At 48.8% G+C, this 25,336-nt stretch overlaps 1 long non-coding RNA gene across 1 annotated transcript in view; it reads left to right on the plus strand.

Annotated features, from left to right (window-relative positions):
- The window catches only part of LOC144166284 (uncharacterized), an 86,610-nt gene extending 64,832 nt beyond the window's left edge, over positions 1-21,778 (plus strand). The window contains exon 4 of the long non-coding RNA XR_013321623.1: positions 21,685-21,778. This is a non-coding gene — a long non-coding RNA (uncharacterized LOC144166284). The remainder of the gene's footprint in view (positions 1-21,684) is intronic.
- The last annotated feature ends 3,558 nt before the right edge of the window (positions 21,779-25,336 follow it).

The following is a 25,336-nucleotide window of genomic DNA, read 5'->3' on the forward strand; positions in this document are numbered from 1 at the left end:
ACTTTGTTAATTTTTGCTTGTACGATGAAATCACTATTCAAAAACGTCCAAACACTTGGTTTCTTTTTTAAACAGTGCGAAGTTCATGCATGTGGGGAAAAGAGTAGTCTTTGGTTTTATAAATTCGGCCTTGTCCTTGAAAGATTCACGACACCCAGTTCTACCCCTTAAAAAATCACGCAGATAAAAGCGCCTTATAAGCAAATTCATCAGCTTCTTACCTGCCTACCCCTTTTACAAAGGTAACGGCCTCAGAACGAGAGCTTCAGACACTACGGCCCAATAACATTCATCTCGAGCGTTGAGCCATCCGATCCGCACTTAGAGAGTGACTTTTTCGACCTGGGTAAAAACCACCAACAAGCATGGAGTTCAGAAAAACGTAACCAAGGACCAAGATTCAAGGACCAAGGATGAAAGGGTGAAGGATCAAGGAGTAAATGATCAAAAGATCAAGAGGCACAGTAAAAAGTATTCGCCTCGTAAGCCCTGCCGCGGCGTCTCAGTGGCAAAGGTGTTGTGCTGCTGAGGCCAAATGCACGGTTTTGATTTCCGGATGCAGCGGCCTCTTTCCTGGCGCCATCAAAAATAAAAAAAAAAAACGCCCGTGTGTTTCAGATTTCGGCGGCCATTAAAATGTCATCATTTTGTAAAAATTTACCAAGGCCCGTCCACTGCTGCCGCCTCAACAACTGTGCGGCGTCGCTGCATTAAACATCGTAATGAATCCCTACAAGAACTTGCAAAAATTTCGAGGCATTTCTATTTTATGCTATGTCGTGTCCCCTAATCAACCAGACCAAATTTTGCTGTTACCTGAAAACAACTGCTCTACCTAGGGTCACAAACATCACAGTGTTGATCCCACAACACCTTAATAGCACTCACTGCCGGGTGAAATTACCTATTCTTGTAGTGCTGTCCGCTCTAGGTGAAAACTTTGGCGAATCTTCGTATTTGGAAGGAACTCTTATTTTGTCACATGACCGAATCCTATTAATGCAATGAAAATTATCCTCTTCAAGAACATCTGCACCAGAGTGCGGGATTCTTACTAAGTGTGCGAAGCACCGAAATACGTTCGGCATCCACGGTTTGTCCTCATCCCTTGCACCCAAGGTATATGCAGCGTTCTCAACCTCAGATGAAGAATCTTTGCTACGTGCAGAAATATTTTTGTTGCAACCAAGCATATATCCTGTTCTCAGGTTCTGGAGTGTTAGCGGGAGCAGCAGTGGACAATTCGGAGGAGGTGTAGGTTACGGATTGCCGTTCCGTTGCCCACTCCCTCGTTGCGGGGAAATTCCCAGCATGGAAGCACCTTGTTAAGCATAGCGGCGTGCGCACGATTAACCAGAATTTCGCTCAATTTTAGAAATTGTGATGGCAACCCCGGAACACCCAAGTAAGCCATCGATCTTATGTCCAGGCAATGTACAGCATGCCGTCCAGCTGATCACAGTGACAGCAGTAGAATACTGGATCTGGACAACAAGCTTGTGGGCTTTTTAGGTGGACCACTACATGCCGAAGGGAAAACGCTGTCTGTGCGCAATCTATCGTCCCGAAACGACACACAACTTAATGAAAAGGCCGCATACTGGAAGGCAATGCACGTAGGTTTATGCAGTAGCAGTGTTTATGGCGTGGGTTGGGGGAAATTGTTAAAGCAGAAAAGGCAGGGCTCGTGCCTCGCAAACCGAAGGCGGCATTCGACTCTATCTTATCGCACCGATACATCCTTCTCCTTAAAAAGAAAAGGCACAGGGACACCGATGGCATAGCAGTTTGAGTTAAAAATCATATCGAAGCCTCTGTGGGGTCTGCCTTTGGCAAGCCGATCTTCGTAGTGGAAGTGTGGCATCTAGCGGAGTAGTCTGGTTTGCGGTGTGCTGGTAAGTCGGGAACGTCGCATCAGCGAAACTCGATCGAGTGTCTTTGTCATGCATTTTGTCTTCGTCTTTGTTGTCTGCTAAATTGGCTTGGTTGCAAGACTCATTCGTGGGTAGCAAATGCAGCCTGTTACTGCGAAGAAATTTGTTGTCTTCCGTAACAAATTAGTAGGACCCTAGGCTAAATATTGGGACGACCTTCGGTTTAGCACCCCAGGATTATTTTTTGATTCACACCAACTGCGTATTTTGACAGGTGCAAGAGGGCCTCTTGACTGGTGGTCTGTACATAATTAAGCACTGGAATTGCTGGCCGGCAACTGAAGACTGGTAGAGTTTATCTCAACCGTCTTCCTTGCAGAAGTTCTATGGTTGAACGCCTTACTTCCAAAGGTGTCCATTTGTAGCTTAGAAGACCAAACCAAAGGTCCACCTGCGCTTCTTGAGTTTTTTTAACACGAAAGTGTTTTATTCCGGGGTACACAAACATTTCAGTGACGTCATATCCCTGTAGAGGGATATGACGTCAAAGCGGCCTGTAGAGGGTGCACCCCTGCACATAGGGTCTCCTTGCGGGAAAGCAATACATTAGAACCGCAGAGTAAGTTGTACTTTGGGTTCTTCGTTTTCGGGATCTATGTTTTAAGATGAACATGTTTTATCCCAGGATACACCAAGATTTCACTGACACATTTTCCGAAGGGACCCGCCAACAGGTCGTCGCTTTCCAAGCACGACCACAAGACAGCCACCAACGCGGAAATTATGCTCAGCTGCAGATTTCGCTGCACGTATTAGTTTCGTGTTTTACCGATTCCTATGACCGAGGAATTCACCAGCATTTTATTAATAGTTTTATCACCTGCACACCTTTTTGGGAGAGTCAGTTCAAGCGCGGGAATCCTGGGCTTGACGAGCGGTGTGAACCCGGCAAACTCGTGGTTTGCAAACTGAGGTTCATTATCGCTGCGGACTTGGGCCGTGATTCCATATCTGGCATAAATGGCCGTTTTCTATGAAGCGTCGAGCATCTCTTCTAAGACTGGAAAATTTGAAATTGCATCGTAAACAAAGAGATACGACTCATCACCGTACTGGAATTAGTCAACGCCTACCCTTCCCAATGGAAAAGCTGGTGTCTCTAATAATGAGAGGTTCCCTTGGCTGACTGTATGCATATAGGCTACACACACGGCATGCTCGAGTCAAATTTGCGATTTCCGCATTGATGTGCGGCCAAAATACAAATCTTCGCTCCCTTACCTTGCATTTGGCGAAGCCCATGTGGCCTTGATGAATGCGTCGCAGGGTGTCTTTCCTCATGGCTTCCAGAATAACTACCTTGCTCATTTTCAGTAGAATTCCTTTAGTGACAGAAAGTTCGTACTCAAATGGTTTTAGCTCCCCATTGATCGGGGTACCACAGCGGACGCGCTCCATCACCGCATTTAGGTAGGCGTTTCTTACCGTTTCTTCGGTGAGCCGATTCATGGTGGTGTCCCTGGCCAAGCTGTTACAGCACTAACTGCGTGAACCTCGACGTCATTTCGGTCCGGTGTGTCGTGAGGGAGGTGTGCTGGGGCCCCAGACAGCTTATCGGAAAGGAGGTGCTTGCCTGGAACGTTTTGTGCCACTCATTGTGCTTTAGCAACCACAGGAAAAACCGTTGTAGTCTGGGTGGCATTTCACATATGGCTTTGTGGGCGGTTGCGATTAGCAGCCGGCGTTCAGTTTCTGAGGTCCTCTTGATGACGATGATTATGATGATGGTGGTGGTTGGTGTTTAATGGCTCAAGGCCAGCTAAGGGCAAAAAGCGCTAGAGTAGAAGTTATTTATGGTTGATGAGACTTGAATACTAAAACCTGTGAGTAGAATTTAGTGACGCAAAACAGAAGACAATGGTGATTGCTGGCGTTTAGGGCCAGAATGATTGCACGTGATAAAACAAGAGCTGCAAAAATTTTACCTCAGCTAAAAGATTAAAAACACGTTGACTAGAAAACATTGGTTCGTCTGCTTAAACGTATGATGGCTTCAGTGTAATTTGTCGTCTGTATAATTCAGGGCAAATCTTTGTGTCGTGATCTGTCAAATGCCTCGCATGAGATTAGTATGTGGACTATGAATAGGCCCTTTCCAAATCTGCTACACATGGATTCCAAAGGTCGAGTGAGCAGGTGGGAGTGCGCTACGTGTGTCTGGTCTATCCGCAACCTAACCAAAACGATTTCAGTGTGATCTGTTCTGTGAGTCTGTTGTGTAGCGTCCCAATTGTGGTTTTATTACATGTAGTTTGTTGTCTGTTGATTCCAGTGTATTTGCGATGTGTTACGAAGCTGTCGTCGGATGTGTGCCTTTAGGTCGGTGTAAGGTACTGTTTTAATGTCAGCTGTAGTCATAAGAGCAGGAGCACTAGCCATTTCATCGGCGGCCTCATTGCCAGGGATTCCACAGTGCCTAGGTACCCAGCACATAGTTATTTGAAGATTTAAGCCATATGCAGTCATTAGTACCTTTAAAACAGCATTGATCACATAGTTTTTGGATGACCTTCCTGATGAAAGTGCTGTACAACGCTTAGGGAATGTGTGTACACGGTGGACATGAAAAGTCAGTATAAGTACATTTGATCATGCGATTTGAAATGAGTAAGATGCTAAAGGCTTCTGCCGTGTAAATACTGCTATAAAAATTTATTGTTTTGCTCACTCTAAAATTTCCCTCGTACGCTGCACAAGACAAAGCAAAAGTAGGTTTGGTCGCGTCGCTTTAGAATTCTGCGCACCTGTACTTGTCCTGCAGGAACAGGAAGTGCTGCAAAATCGCACTCTGGTTAATTTTTTTTTTCCTGCTAGTGTGAATGACAGGTCGCATAATATAGTACGTAGATGCCACGGTGGGAATAACTTATGGAAGGGTGTCTTGTGCGTGTCTGAAAGGGGAACTTTGAGTGCAGCAGCTTCCTCCCTCCCTCTGAGAGAGAAAGGTAAGGAAATAGATGGCCTGTTTAAAAAGAGTTGTAAGTTTGATGTATCGTTCATCATAGGATTAAAAGGATGCTTGGTGAGAGACACGATCTTAGATGCATACAGCAAGTCAACATACTCCCCCTGATGCCCTAGGCACCATTTGTAGCACACGATATACAGACGTTCGACAGGGCCAGTGGGGAAAGCGCCGCATGAGAGGCGAAGACGAAGAGGCAGTACTAGGTCGACCATTTTCACTGCTGTTTTTGTAGCCGACCCATACACAACACCACCGTAGTCGAGCCGACACCCCACCAAGGCTGTGTAAAGGCGTGGCAGAAGTTGTTTGTCGGCTTCATGATACTGATGTGAGAGGATCTTGAGAATATTTATTGTTTTTAAGCATTTGCATTTAAGCTGTCTGATAAGCGGGGCGAATGTAAGCGTTTCTTCAAATAAAATATCTAAGAAGTTGTGACCCTTGTTCACAGGAATCGAAACGCCATTAAGAGTGAAGTCTGAGTCCCGGTGCACCCCACGCCTCCAGGAGAACAGAACACAAGAGCTCCTTGCAGGATTAAGAATAAAATCACTATTGACTGCCGAGCCGGCAAGTTTCTTGACGCCGAGCTGGACTTCACGTTCACAGTTTGACATATTACATGATTTAAAAGAAATCTCGACGTAATCCACATACTTGAAATAAGAGATTGTAGGTGGCAATGCCTTTCCAAGAGAGTTCATTTTAACTATGAAAAAAGTGCAGGTCAACACTCCACCTTGTAGCACGCCATTTTCTTGCACACTAACCTTTGACAGTGCACGACCACCTCTGACGCAAAAGGTCCACCCACACATATAACTACAAAGGATGTTGAACATGTTGCCTGCAACAACAATTTACTTCAGGTCACAAAGGATGCCGTATCGCCGAGCGGCGTCATAGGCTTTCTCAATGTCGAAATACACCGTAAGACAAAATTGTTTATGCACGAAGGCATCCTTTATTTCTGATTCAACAGCGACAAGTTGGTCGTTCGTATATCGAACCACCCTGAAGCCTGCCTGACAGCTCTCGAGAAGACCGTTGTACTCCAAGAAGTACACGAGCCTTCACATGATCATCTCGAACAGCTTGCACAGGCAGGTGGTCAGGACAATGGGTCGCTAGCTAGCGGGAGAGGAAGGGTCCTTTCCTTCTATCAAAACTGCTCCAACTAGCCTCCATCCAAGACTTTGTATTGTGCCCCGAAAGAAATATCTTGTTGTAAAGGTGAAGGAAGGTAACAAGAGTGTATGCGTGTAAGTTTTGTATTATTGTATATGTGATGTTGTCTGGGCCTGGAACTGAGGGTTTACAGATACTCAGTGCCCCTCTGCGATCATGAAGCGAAAACTCGGAGTTATAGGATGTGGTGGATCTGTCGCTGTCATGTAAAGGCTTCTTTTTGTCTGGGAGTTTGTGTTTCATGAAAGTGTTTTTGTAGTGTGCTGATCTGGACACATGTTGGAGGTGTTGTGCGAGTGTGTTAGCCTGGTCTTCCAGTGTGTCTCTTGTTGCACAGTGCAAAGGCAGGCTGTGTGTCTCATGTCCTTTGAGTTTTCGTGTACGTGTCCAGACTTTGTGTACCAGTGTTTGAGTTAATGGATAGTATAATAGAGCTCCAACTATCTCGTTTTGTCTCATGGCACACCCGTTTTTCAAACGCTCTTACCCGTTTGAACAACATGAGGTTACCCGACGTGGGGTATCGATGAAATATACCCCACGTCTTGTTCTTGGCCTCTCGCGCTCGCCTACAGTCCTCATTCCACCACGGCGTCCTCTGATTGCGCAGGGCACCAGAGGGGTGGGGAATGAACTTTCCGGCGGCGTGGAGGATGTGCGCCGTGAGTACTTGATTAATTTGATTGATGGTAGGGTCTAACGCGCCGACGCAACGCAGGCGATGAGGCGCACCGTAGTGGAGGGCTCCGGATTAATTTTGACCACCTGGTGATCTTTAACGTGCGCCGAAATCTCGTACACACGGGCGTTTTTGCTTTCGCCTCCATCAGAAAAGCGGCCGCCGCGGCCGGGATTCAAACCTGCGACCTCGTGCTCAGCAGCGCAACGCCTTAGCCACTGAGCCACCGCGGCGGGTGCCGTGAGTACTTGGGCGGCTTCGTCTACGTGTAGGTGTCCAATAGATGTGTGGTATAGCTGGGATGTCTCTGTAAATGTATTACAGTTAGCTCTTGCTTCATTGAACCTGTTTTAGGAATATGGACTGCATGGGCCTTTGCCTTTATATGTTACTGAGGTGGTAAGTGGTGACTGCCGTATCGGTCAGTGCCCACATCCAACTCGAGAAGAGGAAAGATAACTGCGGAGCCAATAGCCAAGTCAAGACATGAGTATGTGTTCTGACCTATGTTATGGTATGTAGGATGCTTATTGTTGAAAAGGCATGTTCCAGAGGTTGTTAGAAGCCTCTCTATCAGGCGACCCCGGGCCTCCCTACGAGAACAGCCCCAAAGAGAATTGTGAGCATTAAGGTCGCCTGTGAGAATTTGATTCTGGCAGCTGGTCAACGAGCGCCTCGAAGTGAGAGATCGAAAGTGCCAGACCAGAAGGAATATATATGCAGCATGCGGTTATCAATCAATTAAATAATATTGTTCGAATTGCTACAGCCTCAACTACAGTGTTCAGAGTTACAGTGTGGCGTGCTAAGGATTTCCAGGAGATTATGCCCACACCGCAAAAAGAGTGTGTGCTGCCATACCTGTCGTTTTTGAACAACCTGTAACCATTTAGAAATTTGATTGATTGGACTTCAAATGTGTTTGCTATACACGCACTGCACTTGGCTAAGTAGCATGCACATTCTCGTACATGTCGTCCAGATTATTCAGAAGGCCTCTGCAGTTTTAATAAAAATACTTTCTCTTCTTATTATTAAATGTTCGTACCTACTGGAGTATGACTATTTATTGAAGGTCCTTCGGGGCTTGGACTCTTGGAAGGGTTTTTTTAAAGGCGGTAGTCTTTCTTGGGCTACTTAAACCCAGAAATTTTGGTCTGTCTGTATGTCTGTCTGTCTGTCCGTCTGTCTATCTGTGACTCGATTCAGCCACCCGGCCAAATCAAAACAATGCCTTATATAGTCTTATATAGTCACAGCTAAATCTACCCGTCTATGTCCGGTGTAATGTTCATACTTGTCAACATTGTTGAAGAAGAACAAGACATTACGCAAATATGAGACAACAAATCAATACAGAAGTGATATTTGCAGTGTTCCTTTATAAAAAAAATCAAACATGCTTGAGTTTTGTGAAATTAAATACTTCATCAACTGCAGATAAAGAATTCACTCCGCCGTCGCCTGCTGTCGCCCGCGCCACTATAGCTTCTGGCGCCATTTTAAGAAATCAACCGGCAACAGTTACGCAAGGTTCCACTAGATAGGTTCCACGTTCTGCTTGCAACGCACGTGGAGTAGGGAAACGCGGTTCTATAAACGTTGAAGTAGGACGCCTCGATTAACGTGCGTCGTCGCCGTACGGCAGCGTTCGCATCTAGAAACCTGGTTTGGAGCAGTGGAACGCGGGAATTTTAAAACGATTTAGGCAAAACTTTGACGTCTTTACATTGGGAGGAGCGCGACGCGAGAGGAACAACAGAGAGGTGAGCGGGAAAACGAAGGGAGGCATTTACTTCGCAAAAGCGGATAAAGACTATCATCTTTTGATGGCATTTGCAACGAAAGGAGCAGATACGCGGCTATTTTTTTACCTTCTCTACTGACCTGGACGTCGCAGCCTGTTCCTTGCGCTGTGATGAAAGCCGGAAGGGCTCCAAGTCCATGTCGTCATCTCAAGGCAAGGGGGGGCCGAGCAGCCTGGCCCCTGGGCTAGGTACCCTTTCGGGTGTTCTTTGCCCGTGCTGCCAGTACCGAGGGCGTGGGGACCACCACAGATGGCACATGCAGTGAAGCGGGGAAGGGGTCGCTACGGCTGCCTCCATCTCCACCTCCTCGGTTCCCCTGCGTTTATATTGGGCCGGTGGAGAGGAAGCAGTGAATGCAGCGGCATTCCCAACAGACGAGGTTGCCACCACAGCCGCTGCTGACTAAATGAGCGGCGCGGTGGCGGGACGGGCCACCGGAGGCAACCCGAGGGGGGGCTGGTGCGGGCCCGGGTCTGACTCGTGGTACTGGGTCTCCGCCGAAACAAAACGCCGCTCCGGCCCCCGTCGAGCCGCCTCGGCATACCTCCCCAGAGGAAAAGAGGCAAACCTCTTCCGCGCCTCCGGGAAGGTGATCTTTTCAGTGACCTTGATGTTTATTATTTTCTTCTCAAGTTGAAACGTCTCGCATTTTCAGGAGCACGCCGCGTGTGGACCCTGACAGTTAATGCAGAGGCGTTGTTGTGAACTACAATTATATGTGGGAAGGTCATGTCGGGTACACTGGGCACAGGTAATTTCGCTGCGACACGAGTTAGTACCATGCCCGAACCATTGGCACTTGAAACAGCGCCGCGGGTTTGAAATGTACACTTGAACGGAGCACCGGATGAAACCAAGATTAATGTGGTCTGGAAGGACAGAACAATGAAATGTCAGAATGATATGTTTTGTGGGTACTATCTCTCTTCTTATGGCTATGCTCCTGACAGCTGTCCGACCTTGACTTTTCCGGCCTTCAAGAAGATCAGCCTCTGTCTCTTGTGCTAGATCTGGCTCCGAGATCACGCCCTGTGAGCTGTGGAGGCTGCGGTAAAGCGTGACCTTGATTTCAAGGACGGTAATTCGGGTCTGCTTTAGACGTTTTGTGGCCTGCTGTTGATTGTGTACTTCGACCAAGATCTCGCCAGTTCTTTGGTTCTTAGCTTTAAAATATTCTCCTATAATACTTTCTAAGAACTTCGAAATCAAGGACACGGACTGTGAAGCAATAGGCCTGGTTTGTTCAAGAGATTCAATTACCAAGATGTGTGGGTAGTTATCAGGTTTTAGATCAGTCATGGTCGGAAAGGGTGGATAGGATATTTCGGTGCGGCCCCCTTTAGGTGGCCGATCATTGGGTTTGGGGGATTGTGAAAAAAACATACAGCATGTATAAAAACAGGGCACGGGGGTACTTTCTTCGTCAGCCTTACCCTGATTCCTGAAGGGGTCCCGGAGCTTCCTGCTTGGTAAACAGACCGGGAGCCCATCCGCCGGAGCTTGAGCTGGGCTCCGACAGCCACCGTTTGAGGTTTCTACTGTAGCGACACCGTTGCCATCGTAACCATCAGCGCCCAATCATCATCGCGGTGCGTGACCGGCGTCTGTGGAGGACGGTTGTGTTGGCGGCTGAGGCGAAAGAGACGTCGCCGCCACAATAATGGGTGGCTCTCCGGTGCCGACGCGTAGGGTGAATGCAGCGGGTGATGCGCGCGGTGGTCGGCGGACGCCGGTGATGTCTTTGGCCGCCAGTCCTGTCGTGGAAGGCGCGGCTGTCGCGCTGCAGATGGCGTCTAGGGGGCCGACACTAGTGGCTGCGGACGATGGCGATGGCGCAGAGGGTACAATGTGGGGCTGCAGAGCGTGCGCGTTGCGTGCGTGTGCTGCTTCCGCTGCGGCCCGACAGCCGTTGTCGCTGAAGCCGTAGTTCGCGAACACGGCAGCATGAACATCATCGTAGGGCATGGCGCAGCTCTAGCGGAAGCGTCTCCACGTTTCATCTCTTGTCGCGTGGCACTGCTGACGCCGGCCAAGCACCGTGATGATGATAGGGCGCTGATGGTGACGATGGTGATTGTATCGCTACACTACCTTCACCTTAAAACTCATTACCACGGTCGGTTACAGCGTGAGTATGGGCGCTCAAGGTCCGCGGTCTCGCCAATACCGTCACCCAGATTGCTCAAGGTGCCCCGTGCGGGGTAAGATCGTCTTGCGGCCATATATAAGATAATGAAACCTCAGTAGCCAGTGCCTCTTTTTCGATCTGAGAATAGCGCTGTTCAGCTAATGTATGCATTCCGATGTGTATTCAACCGGGCGCCAGTTACAGTCATGGTGCTGCAGAAGTGCCGAACCTACTCCTCTTTTCACGCATCTCACGTCACATTGGTTTCCTTGGTTAGGTCGAATAATACAAGAAGTGGCTCTTTACACAGAGCGTCGGACATTTCTTGCCATTCTTTTGCGTGGTTAGGTGTCCACTAAAATATTGCGTAGGGCTGGGTTAGCTACGCCGGGCTGATGTTCTGTCGGCAAAAAAGCAATGTATTTTGAAAACAAGTTTGCGACACCCACCAAATGCTCCCCACCAAGTTTGTCCCTGGTGACAGACATCTGTCTTATGCTATCCAGAAAGGCGCGGTTAGGTTTGATTACATCACAATATCACACCACCCAGAAATTCAATTTCCTGGATGCCTATTTTCCATTTGTCGGCGTTAGAGGTTAGGCTCACCCGTTTCGCCATTTCGAACACTGTCCTTAACGGCGAATGATGCTGCTAGTGTGACTCCCCACAGACAAGAATTCATCAACATAGACGTGAACGCTGGGCAGAAAGTAAAAAAAAATGTGGTTGCTCCCTCTTTCGTACGAATCGTTAAAGAACGAAAGTGGCATGTGCCTTCACAGGGTCAGTTGAATATTTATTCTGCATCAATATGATTTTGCACGTTGCTGTTTATATTTCGTCGGTACGGCCCCGTCAGACTTATCAACTGTAGACCCTGGATTGCCCGCCCTGGAGTACTGCGAAAATCCGAATCAAACCACACGAGCTTGCAGACGATTCGAACGAAACCGAACGGGTGGCCAGCTAATCGTTTTTTGAACTCACGATCCGCTGCAGCGAAAGAACATGATTTGCGAGGCTGTCTTGTGTGTGTGCTAGGTGAGCCACAACCTGCTGCCGCGTCGCATTCGCGAATGTACAGCAGACGGTTGTGTTGTCACGAGCTTAGCTAGCGCCAACTGCCGGAGCTGGAAAGCATCGTGATGCAATACTTCGCTTCCCCTCTCTTAGACAGCAGCACCATGGAAATAGAGGCTATTATAAGAAAGATATATGGCGCGTTCTTACGGCTGTCTTTAGCTTCAGTTCCTAGCGCAGTCGGTAGAGCGCCTGGCACCTACCGTGCCAGCAACGGAGCATCCGGCTTGAATCCTGGCGCAGCCGCGTTTTTCTGGTAATGTCATTCCGTTACGGATATGACGTCACTCGGATCTTCTTGGATCCGGGCATATACCACTATCATGTTAAAATTTCGCACAAGATCTTTTCAAATATTTCCAACGCGGACAAGATGCCAAACGGTAGCCTCAAGAAGATCTACCAAAAGGAGTGGCAAAGCAGCAAACCTTTGAAGTTTCATCGTAGAGAGGCATTTTGTGAACCCCAGCCTTAGATTCAAGGCGGGTGAATAATTTTGCGCTTGATAGGTCTGCGCCTAGGTTGTCGCGGCTGGGCATTTCGTAAGGTTCTCTTTTTAGGCACGCGTTAATCTTTCGCGGGTCCAGGCATACTCTAAGGTTCCCGTATTTTTTTAACCATAACAAATGGGCTCACCCAGTCTGCTGGTTTATTTTCTTTGACTATGATGCCACCTTGTTCCATGCGTCCTACGTCTTTGCGCAGAAGCTCCTTCAACGCCAACGGAAGCGTTCGAGCTTCGCGCACCAGGGAACTGCGTAGTCCCAAAGCTTCATTTTTTACTGACGTTGTCCGCAGCCGGTGCCTTTAAAAATGTCGTTGAGCTCTTGCCCCAGTTCTTCAGAACTGTTTGTCGCCACTACGTCCGCGTTACGAGCAAGCCAACCCGGCCGCTCCTTTCTTTGCAGCGCAAGTAACGTCCGTGGACCATTTTTAACGATAAAAAAATCTTGCGCTCGGCACTGCTCGCCAATGGTCACTTCCCCGCTATTAACCCCAACGTGTTTGATTTCACACCCACTTTAAAGACGCAGAATTGAGCGACAGTGCATGAGGGAGGCTTCGGTTGCATCGTCTTGCACACAGACAAAGGAAGAAGATTTTCCTGGGGTCGGTGTACACTTCGATGGATACTTTTACTCTGCTAATGAACGTCTTTACGATCCAGTCTTACCGCCTCCCCACGCTGTTGCAGCCGATGTCGAGGCAGTCAAAGTCTTCGTTGGCGCTTTTTAGCTTGCCGACTTGTTCAGCCCTCCCGCAACAGGCAGGGAAGGGGTTTTTGTCCTAACATGCCCTTACCAGTCCTAACATATCCGGGCACCGTCATGGCCTCTGGAGGAGGCCATATCGTGTGCGGCACCGTCATACTGTTTTTTTTTTGCTGCTCAGCTTGGCGAACTGGATGTACTTGTACTTTTTGGTCGCCCATGCTTCATTCTGGATTGCTGCTGCTTCGGATACCTTGAAGCTTTGCTTAGTACTCGCCTACGTCAGTTGGTTGTGACGTAGCAGTTTTACACGGGGCTGCTGCTGGCTAAGCCAAGGACGATTTGGTTGCGAATCAATGGAATTGGTGAAGGTAACAAAGTTGCCTAACCACGCTTGATTCTTTACGTCTCGCAAGAAGTACATAAAAGTTTCTCCCTCCAGCTGTGTTCTTCTCCTGAATATGCACGCAGACTTCATTTCGCCAAGCATCCCAGTAGTCCTCGCATTTATTCACGACGGCCGCGGAGTTATGGTTCTTCTTAGCTTGTTGAAATGCTACGCTGTAGATTTCGATGCCCTCCTCTCCAGCATGGCTCAGCAGCATCGCTGTATTTGCAGCATCCGATGGGGGCTTCTTATGGGGCAGCACCATCGTGAGGTATTGTTCCAGTTTCTGCTTGAAAAGCTTCCAGGTCTTGCCTGTGTCGCTGGTCGTGCGCAGTATTTCTGGTAGCTTCAAAAGTTACATTTTGTCGGGTAGCCGCTTCTGACGCCATTTATTGCCTCGCGACGACGAACAAGTTACTGACAAGTGAGTATTCTGGAACAAAATGCATGTGGGTGTATATAGCAGTAGCTTATATAGCGTGAGTTGGGGGGAAGTGGAAAAGCAGAAAAGGCAGGGCTGGTGCATAGCAAACATAGGGCACCCATTCGCGTCTATTTTATCGCACCCATACATTCAAGACGGATGAGTCCGCACACGCAAAAACATAGCTGTAGATGAGTTATAAGGACGTGGATGAGAAGTTCTGGTTTTCTGAAATGGAAGTAAAATTCTTTGGGGACATGGCAACTCTCGAAGCATTCACGCACGGTGCACACGAGTTATGCGTGAGAGAGAAAATGAAAAGAGAAGGTCGGATTCTTCCGCACAGTGAGTGTGACTTACAGCAGCCTCAAGGGACTGTGCACTCGCCTATCGTGACGTGGCGTGAGCGGCAGAATGTGGTTTGTAAAACTAAGAATGGCACCTCGAAAGGCTCCGGGAGATTGATGGCCGCCTCGATTCCACCAGCTCTGAATGACCGGGCATGCGAGGCCAAGTGCAAGAGGCAGCATCCCAGGCCGCACAGGACCATTCGGCCTAACTCAAGCCGATGTATTTTGGCCAGTGATTTTGCATCTGGCCTTTTTCCGGTAGACGTGTACGGCCCGTTTCCAAATGTGGGCCTTTTGGCCGTACACGGCTGAACTTCCAAGGCTATCGAACGGCCAGTCTCCGTCCGCCATTCCATCGGCTTACGTTCCTATGGCCAGATTCCCGCCGTTGGGCTCCGGCCATTCGAAAGCCGCCCGTGTGCGGCCGAAGTACGGCCAGCGGAGGTCAGCCGAGATGCGGTCGTCGGACTCCAGCCGGACTAAAGCTGCTGGAAGTTCGGCCATGCAACAGGTATTGGAGTTCAGCCACAGTACGTTAACTGTAGTGAGCCAGGTGGAGGACCACTAATTGCAGCGCAAGCAGATGACATAGTCGCGCTGCCAACAGCACAAAGCCGCCATGTTAGAAGAGCTTGTTTTTGGGCGAATTGGCTCAGTTTGGTAAATAAACACTGGCCTAGCGCGAAGAAATAACACATGCAGAATGGACGGGACGAGCGCAAACCCTAAACTAACTTTTATTGGACACAGCACACACATAGAAGTACACTTGTTTTCTTGTCGCCCATGCGCACTTTCTGCAACCATAGCAATCTGTATCCCAAGTGTAGCTGAGCTCAGCATCACACACCGCAAGTACTTTAAAATCCACGCTTCGTCATTGACAAAGCTCTGTTGTTATCGCGAAGATATGATAACACTTGTTTTTAAATAAGCAGTCATAAATTAGATACAAAAACAGTGCAGAGCATGATGTTGAGCCTACAAACTGCACAAGCTTAGCCTCTGATATATTTAGTACGAAAAATATATTGCGACATTGTTTTTTGCCGCATTATTACCAAAAGAATAAGAGGTAACTTGCGCTTTTGCGACTCTTGCCTTTCTTTGGTTGGGAGTTCCTGATATTGCGCCGGTTGAGCTTCTGCGTGATGGCCGCTTGCTCGACGCCTTTTAGGGGCGAAGCTCCTAAAGCCGTGGGTCAGTCCATTCCTTGTGTCTCGTGGTACGTGCCCGCCTAGTTCGATGACTCACTCGGACGTGGGGCTGGTATAAGAGACGTCATGATGATGTCACTTGCACGTCACTGACACTATAAAAGGCAATCGCTGTTGACGCGCTTCCTCTTTCGCAACTAGTCAAGGGATGGAGGAGGTGGTTGTTGACAAGGCTGCGGAGCGGAGGGCGCGCAGGGCGGCGGCAGCGCGCGCTCGCCGACAGGATCCCGCCGTGCGCGAAAGAGAGGCCGAAGCATCTCGTCTTGAAAGTAGCGCTTAAATCGCGCGTCGGCAGCTTCGGGCTGAGCTCGCTTGATGCGTTTTGCAGCCGCCTCGCGAGCTCTCACTGCATCGGGGTTTGCCTGCCGATACGAGCGCTTGCTTGCAGCCTCACGAACCCTACAACAACAACAAACGAACAAGAACAAAATAAAAGAACAAAATGAAAGTTGATTTGTACAATGTACGCACACAGTCTTACGTCTTTCTTAATGATATAATGGGCGAACTTTCACGGGAGAGTTACGGTTACCGATGATCTCCCCCTCTCGAGCTTCGCCCTCCTTATCAGCATTCATTCCGTGGATATGGTGTGATTTTTTAGACCAGTTAATTTTGTCGAACCAGGGCCATCTTGAGTTGGACAACTATGCCGAGTTGGTGTTTCCAATCCTCTCCATTTCTCTCGGGGGCGAATAACACCGCGCTGAGGCATCAACGAAGGCGGCGGGTGAGGTGCGGTAGCGGCTATGACTGGCGAGTCTTAGCTTACCCGTTGGTGTGGCACAGTCTTCTTGTGGGAATAATTGGCATTCGATGGCCCAAAAGGTTCTCTGGTAATGTCCAGTGACTCCTTGCACCTTGCCCGTTCACCTAGAACCCCTCATTACTGCTTGACAAACGAAGTTCTTTCATTTAAAGCGTAGAAACACCTTGCGGATGAAAAGCGCGTTTGCATCGCTCGGCTCCCTAACGGCTTTTTTAAAACGCCAGTTTCCAGAAGTGCATGGGTTCTCGGCGCCCTGACGCGTGCCGTTTTTCGGCTGTACACCGCTTACCAAAGTAACGACGGATAGCGTTAGACTTTACGTCGGCTCATTTCCAGCTGAACACCGGTTGCCAATTTTCTGCGGCCGTTTGCTTGCCTTGATCCGGCCAAAGACCGTTTACCTAATCAAAAGCGTACATTCTGGGACCGTACGTAGGCCGGTCTCCTTTATTACACCAGTTGCCCGAAGAAAACGAATATTCTGCCGCCGGACGCATGGTTCGTCGTACAGAGAGCGAATGCACGGCAGCCGCACTCAGGCTGGTTTTCTTCCGAACACAAATGGCCACACCAATACAAATATTCTGCGGCAGGTCGCTTGCCGCGCTTCGGCTGAACACCGTTTGCCGAATGAAAAACGGATGCCATATGGCCATCCGTCGGCCGTTCTTCTGAACGTCGACCGCTGAAAGTAAACTGGATATCTGGTAACCATGTACGTGCCGCTGTGTGTCTGAACACGGGTAGCCGGAGAAATACCGAATTGCTGGAAGCAAAATGTTGTCTTTTTTACGGCTGAACAGTGGCTGCCAAAACCTGGATGCTGGCCGGACACGCCACAAACCGGCAATAGACGGACCGGTCAAGGGACAGACTTTCTGTGCTCTCTGGGGTTGTTCTGAACTTGCAGTCCATACAGTTGAAGAGGTTTTGAGAAGATTCACGGATGGCGTTCGGGTTCGTATCATATAAAACCTAGCCCAATGTTGCTCTGCCTTCATTGCGTGGACCAAAGTTGCACCCAAACTCAGAAATCATTTCTTAACACAGTTTACAAACACCTTATTAGTTCTTCATGATACGCCTTAAGGTAAACGCTGTTTTCCACCCCTTTAAACTTCGGTGTTTAACTATCTCCATGGAGTGTAAAGGTCGAACATTTTGTGTCCGTAGGCATGATCCTCGGGTGATGGTTGCTCACCGACAGCGGTTCTGCCTTGTGACTTGTACACGATGCACTCCTTAGCAAGTACTTTGGGTACCCTTGCTGCACCGGGGTGCAGCGAAAATACTGCCTTGATTTGAGAGTACGCGTGCTTGGCGTTGATATTGGCTTTAACGGGACCAGTTGGGTGGGGCGCTCTGCGTCTGAGCCCGAGGATGCGGTAACGATATCAGCAGCTTGGTAACCCCTGTGAGTGAAGATGTCATGCTCGTTTAATATCCGTGGGTGGTTTGACTAAATTTTCAGCCCTCCTGTCACAAACTCCAGCGTACGACGTCTAAAAGTATCGTATGGATTTTCCATTTTTTTTTGTACAGCGCCTAACTCTTCTTCAGTCGTCCGATTCATTCAGTTCGGTTCTATACACCCCGAGACAAGGCTGGAACTTTCGCGAACGAAGAGGCGGTAACACGACCAGTCGCCGGCTCGCCGGCAAGAAAATACCAAAATAAAAAGCTCCGCCGCTCAACGTACACCGAAGCTTCGAGCACTCTCGAGGAGGAGGAGGAGGAGGAGGAATAAACGTCCCTATGAAGAAGTTCGCCTTGGGGAAGAGTCCTTGTTCCAGGACCCCTTGAGACCGTCCGGCTTCTTGGGCTCTCTTCACCAGCCAAAGCTGGTCATCAGGGTCCGAGCTGGACAGTGCTCTCTCCCAGTGCTCAGGGGAGGGGAAGGGCAGAGGGGGTAGGTCAGGGTTTTTATCACAGCCCCACACAATGTGGTAAAGCGTGCCCGGAGCCTCACAGAAGCGGCATTGCGAGGAGTAGAGGGTGGGAGCCAGAATGTGGGCTCTAGTTGGGTGGGGAAAGGTATTGGTTTGGATACCTCGAAGGTGGTGTTCTTGTTCTTTGGTTAGATTTTTGTGTGGAGCAGGGTACATGGTTCGCTGCAGGCGGTAGTGCTGCGTGATTTCCTTGTAGGACAAAAGGGGACAGTCCCGCCGCTGCTCGCCGAACTCCTGACTAGCCCGGTGTGTCAGATCGCGGGCATGCTGATGGGCAGCTTCGTTGCCAGGCACGTCGGCATGGGCGGGAGCCCAAATAATCCTTACGCGGTGTTGTGGAGGATTCTGCAGCAGAATTTGTGTGGCGGGGGGTGAGACGAAGCCGCTGGAGAAAGTTCTGCATGCTTGTTGGCAGTCCGTAATAATGATCTCTGCAGGGGTTTGAGCAATTGCTAGGGCTATGGCCGCTTCTTCTGCCTGTTGTGCATGGGTGGTAAGAATTGATACACTTGTGAGGAGGGCTTGAGCTGTAGTCACAACAGCAGTCATAGCTCTCCTCCCGGGATAGGAGGCTGCGTCTGTGTATACTGTGGTGGCGTTTTGGCCGTACCGTTTGAAGATAGCTTTAGCTCTGGCGTCTCTGCGATCCTGATGGTGCGTTGGATGCATGTTCCGGGGTAGTGGGGCCACATCAATGAATTGGCGGATCTCATGCGGAAGGTTAGTCGAATCGGCCTGGGGATGTTGAAGCGGTGAGCGCAGGCACAGCTGGTTCAGAATTGTCCTGCCGGTGGAGGTGGAGCTCAGACGTAATAATTGATTCATATGGTGAGCTTCGAGGAGTTCATCCAAGGTATTATAAACTCCCAAGTGTAGGAGTTTCTGTGTCGAGGTGCTGACAGGTAGTCCCAACGCCAGTTTGTACGCCTTGCGTATGATAGTTTCTACCCTGTCTTTTTCAGCCTTCGACAGCACAGCGTAGGAGAGGGCATAAGTAACCCTAGAGATTACAAAGGCTTCGACAAGTCTTAGCACATCCGCCTCTCTCATACCTCTCGTTTTTGTGCTGACCCTGCGGATCATGTGGGAGACTTGCTCCGTGGTGTGCTTAAGTCGGTCTAGCAGTTTGGTGTTGGAGCGATCCGCTTGTAGAAGCATGCCTAAGATTCTCACCTGCTGAGTTGGAACAATAGGGTGGCCATCCACTTCTAGGGAGATGGTTGGCGACCCGGGAGGGAGTTTTTTACGTGGTGAGACGATAAGCAGCTCAGATTTTTGCGGCGCACACGCTAGACCACATTGTCGTGCACATTGTCGTGCATATAGACCACATTGTCGTGCATTGTCAGCCATACGGCCATACTTAAACAACTGAATGGCCTTAACTGCGGAGAACGCACCTACAAATACATTCGGGACTTCCTCGACGACCGAAAAGCCATTCTGAAGGTGGGAGATTTAAACTCCAATACAGTTTCTCTCGGCAACAAGGGCACGCCCCAAGGTGCGGTCCTTTCCCCCTTGCTGTTTAATATAGCTCTCATAGGCCTCCCTCCGCTCCTGGATGCCATACCAGGCATACACCATGGATTATATGCGGATGACATCACCATATGGGCCACTCATGGGTCAATGGGGGAAATGGAGACCAACCTACAACAGGCGGCCGACTCTCGAGGAGGCACGGGTGGCCTTGCCAGTGCTAAAGAGCGTCGATAATTCTAGAAGGGAGAAGAGTGAAGTTATTCGCTTACGGCGGCGGGCGCGTTGTGTGTTGTGCTCTCCCTCTCTGCGCCGGCACGGTTATAAAAGGACCAGCCGCGCCTAAGCAAACCAGCTACGTTTGGCAGTCGTGATGTGATAACGGCACCTGTCAATTTGTGCATCACACCATCGGCGACCCGCGCCCTGGAGGACTCCAACGTACTCCCGGGCCTCGAATCACCGTGATCGTCTCGGACGGCCTGGCCTACAGCGAAGCCACGCTTCCCAGGTAGCCGAATCGCTTCCGACAGTGGTGCATCGTCCGGCCCGGTCGGTGAATATGCTGGGACTCTGTCTCTCATAAGCATCGAACTGTTCGCTTTGTTTTTAGTTAACTGCTCCGCTTCGTAACATTCATTTGTTAACGCTCCTGTTTGTATCATTTTGTCTAATTGGACTGTTTCTTGTATCTGAATTCCATCTAAGTTGAATGTCATTATTAATCCGTTACCTCGTGCTTGTGTTTGTAACTTGCCTGTATAAATATAAGTCGTTGTGCTGTTTTCGTTCAAGGCTCTTACTCATTCTTGCCGCTCTGGTCGGCAAAAGCCGCACATAAGACGGCCACCCCCTTCATCACCTGTGCCCTGTGGATTCGGTTGGGTTTGTTGGCTCGCTTGAGTAGACTCCCCATATCTTCTGACAGTGCACCCTGATTTAAGGAAACGGGTGACACCTCCTGTTGGTAAACCTCAGATTCCAGGTGGCATTTCGACCTGTTGAACCACCAGCGTATCAACGTCTTTACGGTATAAGAATCGCGCAGTGCGCTGGAAGGATCAGGGAGGACGTGTATTCAATAGGCTCACTGGCCTACACTGCGCTACTTCATTGGCGGCGCCACCTGTTCGTCCCAGCGTCTCTCTATGAGCAGCGGTGCAAGGGTATGCTGTAGCGCTACACCTGCTATTGATCTGGTACATGCATGTCTTCAGGCCCAGCCGAGCCAGGGTTGCTGCTGCGAGTAGAAAGCGTACATGTGCAGTTATCTCGATGGTTACAGCATTCGAAAAACCGCGATGACGCGGCACTCTCTTGAAACCTCCGGTTAAAGAAAGATAGAGAAAACTACTATGTCTAGACCTCACGTGAAAAGTTTCTCTCACACAAGGAAGTTTGGAAATTTCTTTGTAGGACATTTCTACTGTCATTGCGCACAATTAGATGCTCACGTGGCAAATAACAGCGAACGTGCAATAAAAACAAAAACAAGGTTAAAAACTCATTTTTTAAAATCCAATTGCACTCTTAAGACAATTTTGGGTATTGAAAAATCGAGGGGGCAATAAAACAGTGATCACCGAAGCTTTTTTCTCGAAAACCTTTATCACTCCTCCGGCGGACCAACCAGGCTTTCCGCAACCTTGTCAAGTTTTCTTACTAACCCATATGTTTCACGCCTTCTAAAACCGTTAAGTTTGCGTGCGTTGGTGCGTGTGTTCGTTCGCCTTGAGGTAACTTCCTCCGAATGTTTATAAGGTACATCGGTGGGCAGTCGTCGGCTTTCTTGGCCTTCGACTCGTTCGTCATTTGTCTCCACTGCATTACTATTGTTTAGTGAAGAAAGTTTAACTTCTGCTCCTATTCGTAAGACTGAGGTAAGTACTTTTTTAGATTTCAAGGATAGCGCCCTATGTATTCCTCTGAAATTGAGAGCTTAAAACACGTGTGGAATACCGATCGCTTGATTCGCGCAGAGTAGCAATGAAAAGGAGGAAATCAAAAGGTAATAGGACACAAGGTTCATTGTTTCAACTTATCGTAAAATACGGATGTCCCCATAAATTTTCGGATATCGCGTTTTAACTAGACGTAATCTTTCAGCATACGAGTAAAGACTGATAACATCGACTATGGGACGGTGACTGAAGCTCAAGGCACCCAGACTATAACTGTAAGGGTCTACAGGGATGGCTACGCGGTTACGAGCGGAATCCAAAGCAAACAAGCTCCGTTGAAAACAGCGCACTCAAAGATTGGCCTCTCCACACTCAGAGTCGAGCCAAAGCCTGACAAGTTACTGGACATCCGAGTCGTAAGTATACTTTAGAATTTTTTAGGGCAGAACAATTGGTGTCCTTTCGTGCGAAATTAATTGCTGTAGTTGCAGTGGTTCTCCAGCCAGCAAAATGGCCCCCACTGTAAAGAGTAAATACGAACACCTAAGTTCACAATGAATTTAACCCTGGTATCCACCATAGGAGCCCAGTGACTAACCTCCGTGATCGCTCCTGTTTTTGCATTGTCGGGAATGTCCAGGTATGGCAGGGGAGTGTACTGGAAATTGAAAACATTTAGAGAGAGCCGAGATGATAACCATGTAGTGTTACCGTGTTTCAAAGCTTTGATCACTGCCAGTGCCTCAATACTCTGCAGTAATTGGGGACACACTAGTGCCAATTAGGTTCGTTGGAGTGCCTTGGACAGAGCGCCAAGTCGGTGAAGCGTCTAAATCGCCATCGACCTAGGCTGAGCCCCGGCGTAAAGTACTCTGCAGCCCCGACCGCATTATGTTCAAAGGTGTACCTTCATTATCTTCTACTGCCGGGTAGCAAATTATGTGCTCAAGGCGACATTTCTGTACATAGTCTACTGAAGAACATACAAAAAGCCACCATTAAAAATGTTCGAAAGCATGATCTACTGTTTGGTATGCTGTTCACGGTATACAGTTCATGGGCCACAGAAGAAATAAGCGTTGTCCTCCCATTCACGTGTTTGCAATACTGTGTTAGCCTGATGAATAAATACGAATGGCTTCACACCTGGCGCTACTGGCATTGTCCTAACGTGTTTAAGAAAACGTAGCTTTAGAATGTTTGACGCTAATACATCTTCATGCTAATTAATCTTTGAAACACCATTCCAATACTATAGACGGAAACCGCATAGTCACAAACTTCATGGCGTTGGCCCCTTTCGTTCGGCAGCAGTGAAGGCCACCACTCTGGCGGCAGCTCGCAGCAACAGAATCTAGAAAAGCTCAACCAAAGCAAACTGATACAGAGTTCCCAAGTATGTATCGAGTAGATACTGAAAACATAAAAACGGAATGATGAGCTCTCTAGAAACATTGGTCAGTCTGATAACCCACCCACTCAACTGGCAGGAAGACGTGTTCGGCTGGACCTACAACCTCCAAACTTTATTCCCATAAATATAGGGTGGAAGCTGGACGAAGTTGTTGCTGGATTACCCGGGAATAATGTCGTACCTACATGGCAAAAACAATTGCTTCCCACGAAATTTGCTTGTATTTTCCGGAGCAAAGTCAGACAAAGCAGATCCGCTCACTTTGTAAGCCTTCTCGTGTGGCTCTTGAGCTTACTTACGCCAGTAGTGCACCCTATCATTATAAACCTCAAGGGCCAAGTGTCTTTTTAAAAGTTTGTGAAAATGTCTGTGGTTTTAGGGCGGTCTCGGCTCCTGACCTCCACTCGCGTTCCCCAGTTTACCAGGCCTTCTGCTACAACGCAAACTGTATTACGATGTCAACTGTGTGAAAAAAGTTTGGTACTATAGTGACAAAATACAGCAAAATAATCCGCATTAGCACATCTGCTCCACTTTGAACTCCTAGATAAAACATAAAACCTCCAATCTAGCCATTTCTTCAAATGGGTAGACATATTTGAACGCCAATACAAAAAATTACTTGAGCTAGACGGACGTAATGTCGCCAGCGCGGTGCTACCAGCGAAGGTGCCTGGCGTTTTCTAATTGCGAAGCTTAGCTTCATAGTACTCTAGTGGAGACGTGATGAAGATACGGGCATTATTCAGTGAAAGTGTTTTCCGAGTCTGGTTAGTGCTGGGGGCAACGAAGTGTAAAAGGGACCTCGCAAGAACTGCTCAAAGCGAACCGGTCGATTCCCGTTCGCGGCAATTTATTTGAGACGCGGAGCATCTCTTGCTCGGGGATATGTCACTCCTGCGTGCCCCGTCCGCAGCGCCTCTCCTCCTCTCTCACTCTCCCTCGCCATCGATAGTCAGGTGCGAGCTGCACGTGCCCTCTCCCTCTCTCCGCTCCCTCGCCAGCGAACACAGAATGTGTGCGCTGAACGCGCCCTCTTTTCCTCTCCCTCCCTCACCAGCCAATGGTCCAAGTGCGCGCTGCGCGCGCCCGTTCAGTCTTCTCGGAGGGAACTTCTGCGCCGATTCTGCTACGTCGTGGTATGATGAGTTCGACCGGAACCAACAGTCCCGTCAGCGTAGATGTGAAACATCATAGGGTGCACATTACGTTCCCATTCGTGCTCCGATAAATGAAACAACACAATGGAACCACATGGAACCCCCAGGGGGCTTCTCATCTCCACAGGGTTCCCCACCGGAGGATGGTGTAACTTTTTTCTTGTGTTCCACTGCTCGCACCACCTACTGGAGACTTGTTAGTTTTCAATTTGGAAACCTGTTAATATGGGGCACCGCTACAAGTTCTGGTTTTAGAATGCGGACTTTTATTTGTAATCCCAAAGACCAAGAAGAAATTCACGTTTAATTGAGAACAGCGACAACCTAAATTACGTACTTAGGTGAGGCCTAAAAGTCGCGTAGAGAATTTTTTGCACACCAATGTTTGTAAATGTAAACGCTTCCATAAAATTAAGTAATTTATAAAATCGTCGCTTCCTAAACACCTCGTGGAAGCATTCGTCTCCATGTTGCTTGCTATCCTCACCGCTATCCAGATCGCTGCGATAGGTTACCTCATTTGCTCCGATCAAACCGCGAACAAATATAGCTGCGCTTAAAAAAGCACAGGGGTGGGTGGAACCCTCAAGGACCGAACATAACGCATTGATGGACGCCCTCAGCGGTTTGTTCCCACTCAACCGCGTAGCGCCCGTGTGGTACACCAGGACCTCGCGCTCCCTGATGATATATGGCACCTGGACATGGTCTAGACTGGAGAAGAATGTATCATAAGCGACGCAATTAAATGCATTTTCAATGTTAAGCCAGAAAACTCCAATCACCTCCGTTGGCGTCACGACACTCAAGCACACTGCGTACTATCGGTTGTAGTGTGATCTTTGAAACCTCACGTCCGGTGCACTTTAAAACAAGTGGGTTTACATTCTAGGACCATGGCGCTAGAAGTGATGTTAAGATCCATTTCCAAGGCTTTTGCTTGCTACGACGTTATGGGTTTCAAGAGGCGAGTTGTTTCAGCTTTTACTTGCATCAGCTAGCGTTACCAGAAAAAAAACTACCGAACTTACATGAGCGTGGCCCTCATGGGCACTGCCCTGTTTTATCCAGGTTTGAAATAAGGGCTGCCCCTACGTAAGAAGATCACAAAAAATACCAAGAAATCATTAAAGCCGTTCAGGACGACGTGAAAGCTACCTGACGCTGTGGCTTAGTGGCCGAGGCTTTGTGCTGCTGATCACGACGATTCGGGCTCGATTCCCGGCCGCGGCGGCAGCTTCTCTGATAGGGGCGCAAAGCAAAAACGCCGGTGTGTACGATAT

The sequence above is a fragment of the Haemaphysalis longicornis genome, unplaced genomic scaffold, assembly GCF_048455015.1.
Source record: "Haemaphysalis longicornis isolate Haplotype H1 unplaced genomic scaffold, Haemaphysalis longicornis Haplotype H1 scaffold_166, whole genome shotgun sequence".
Lineage (NCBI taxonomy): Eukaryota > Metazoa > Arthropoda > Arachnida > Ixodida > Ixodidae > Haemaphysalis > Haemaphysalis longicornis.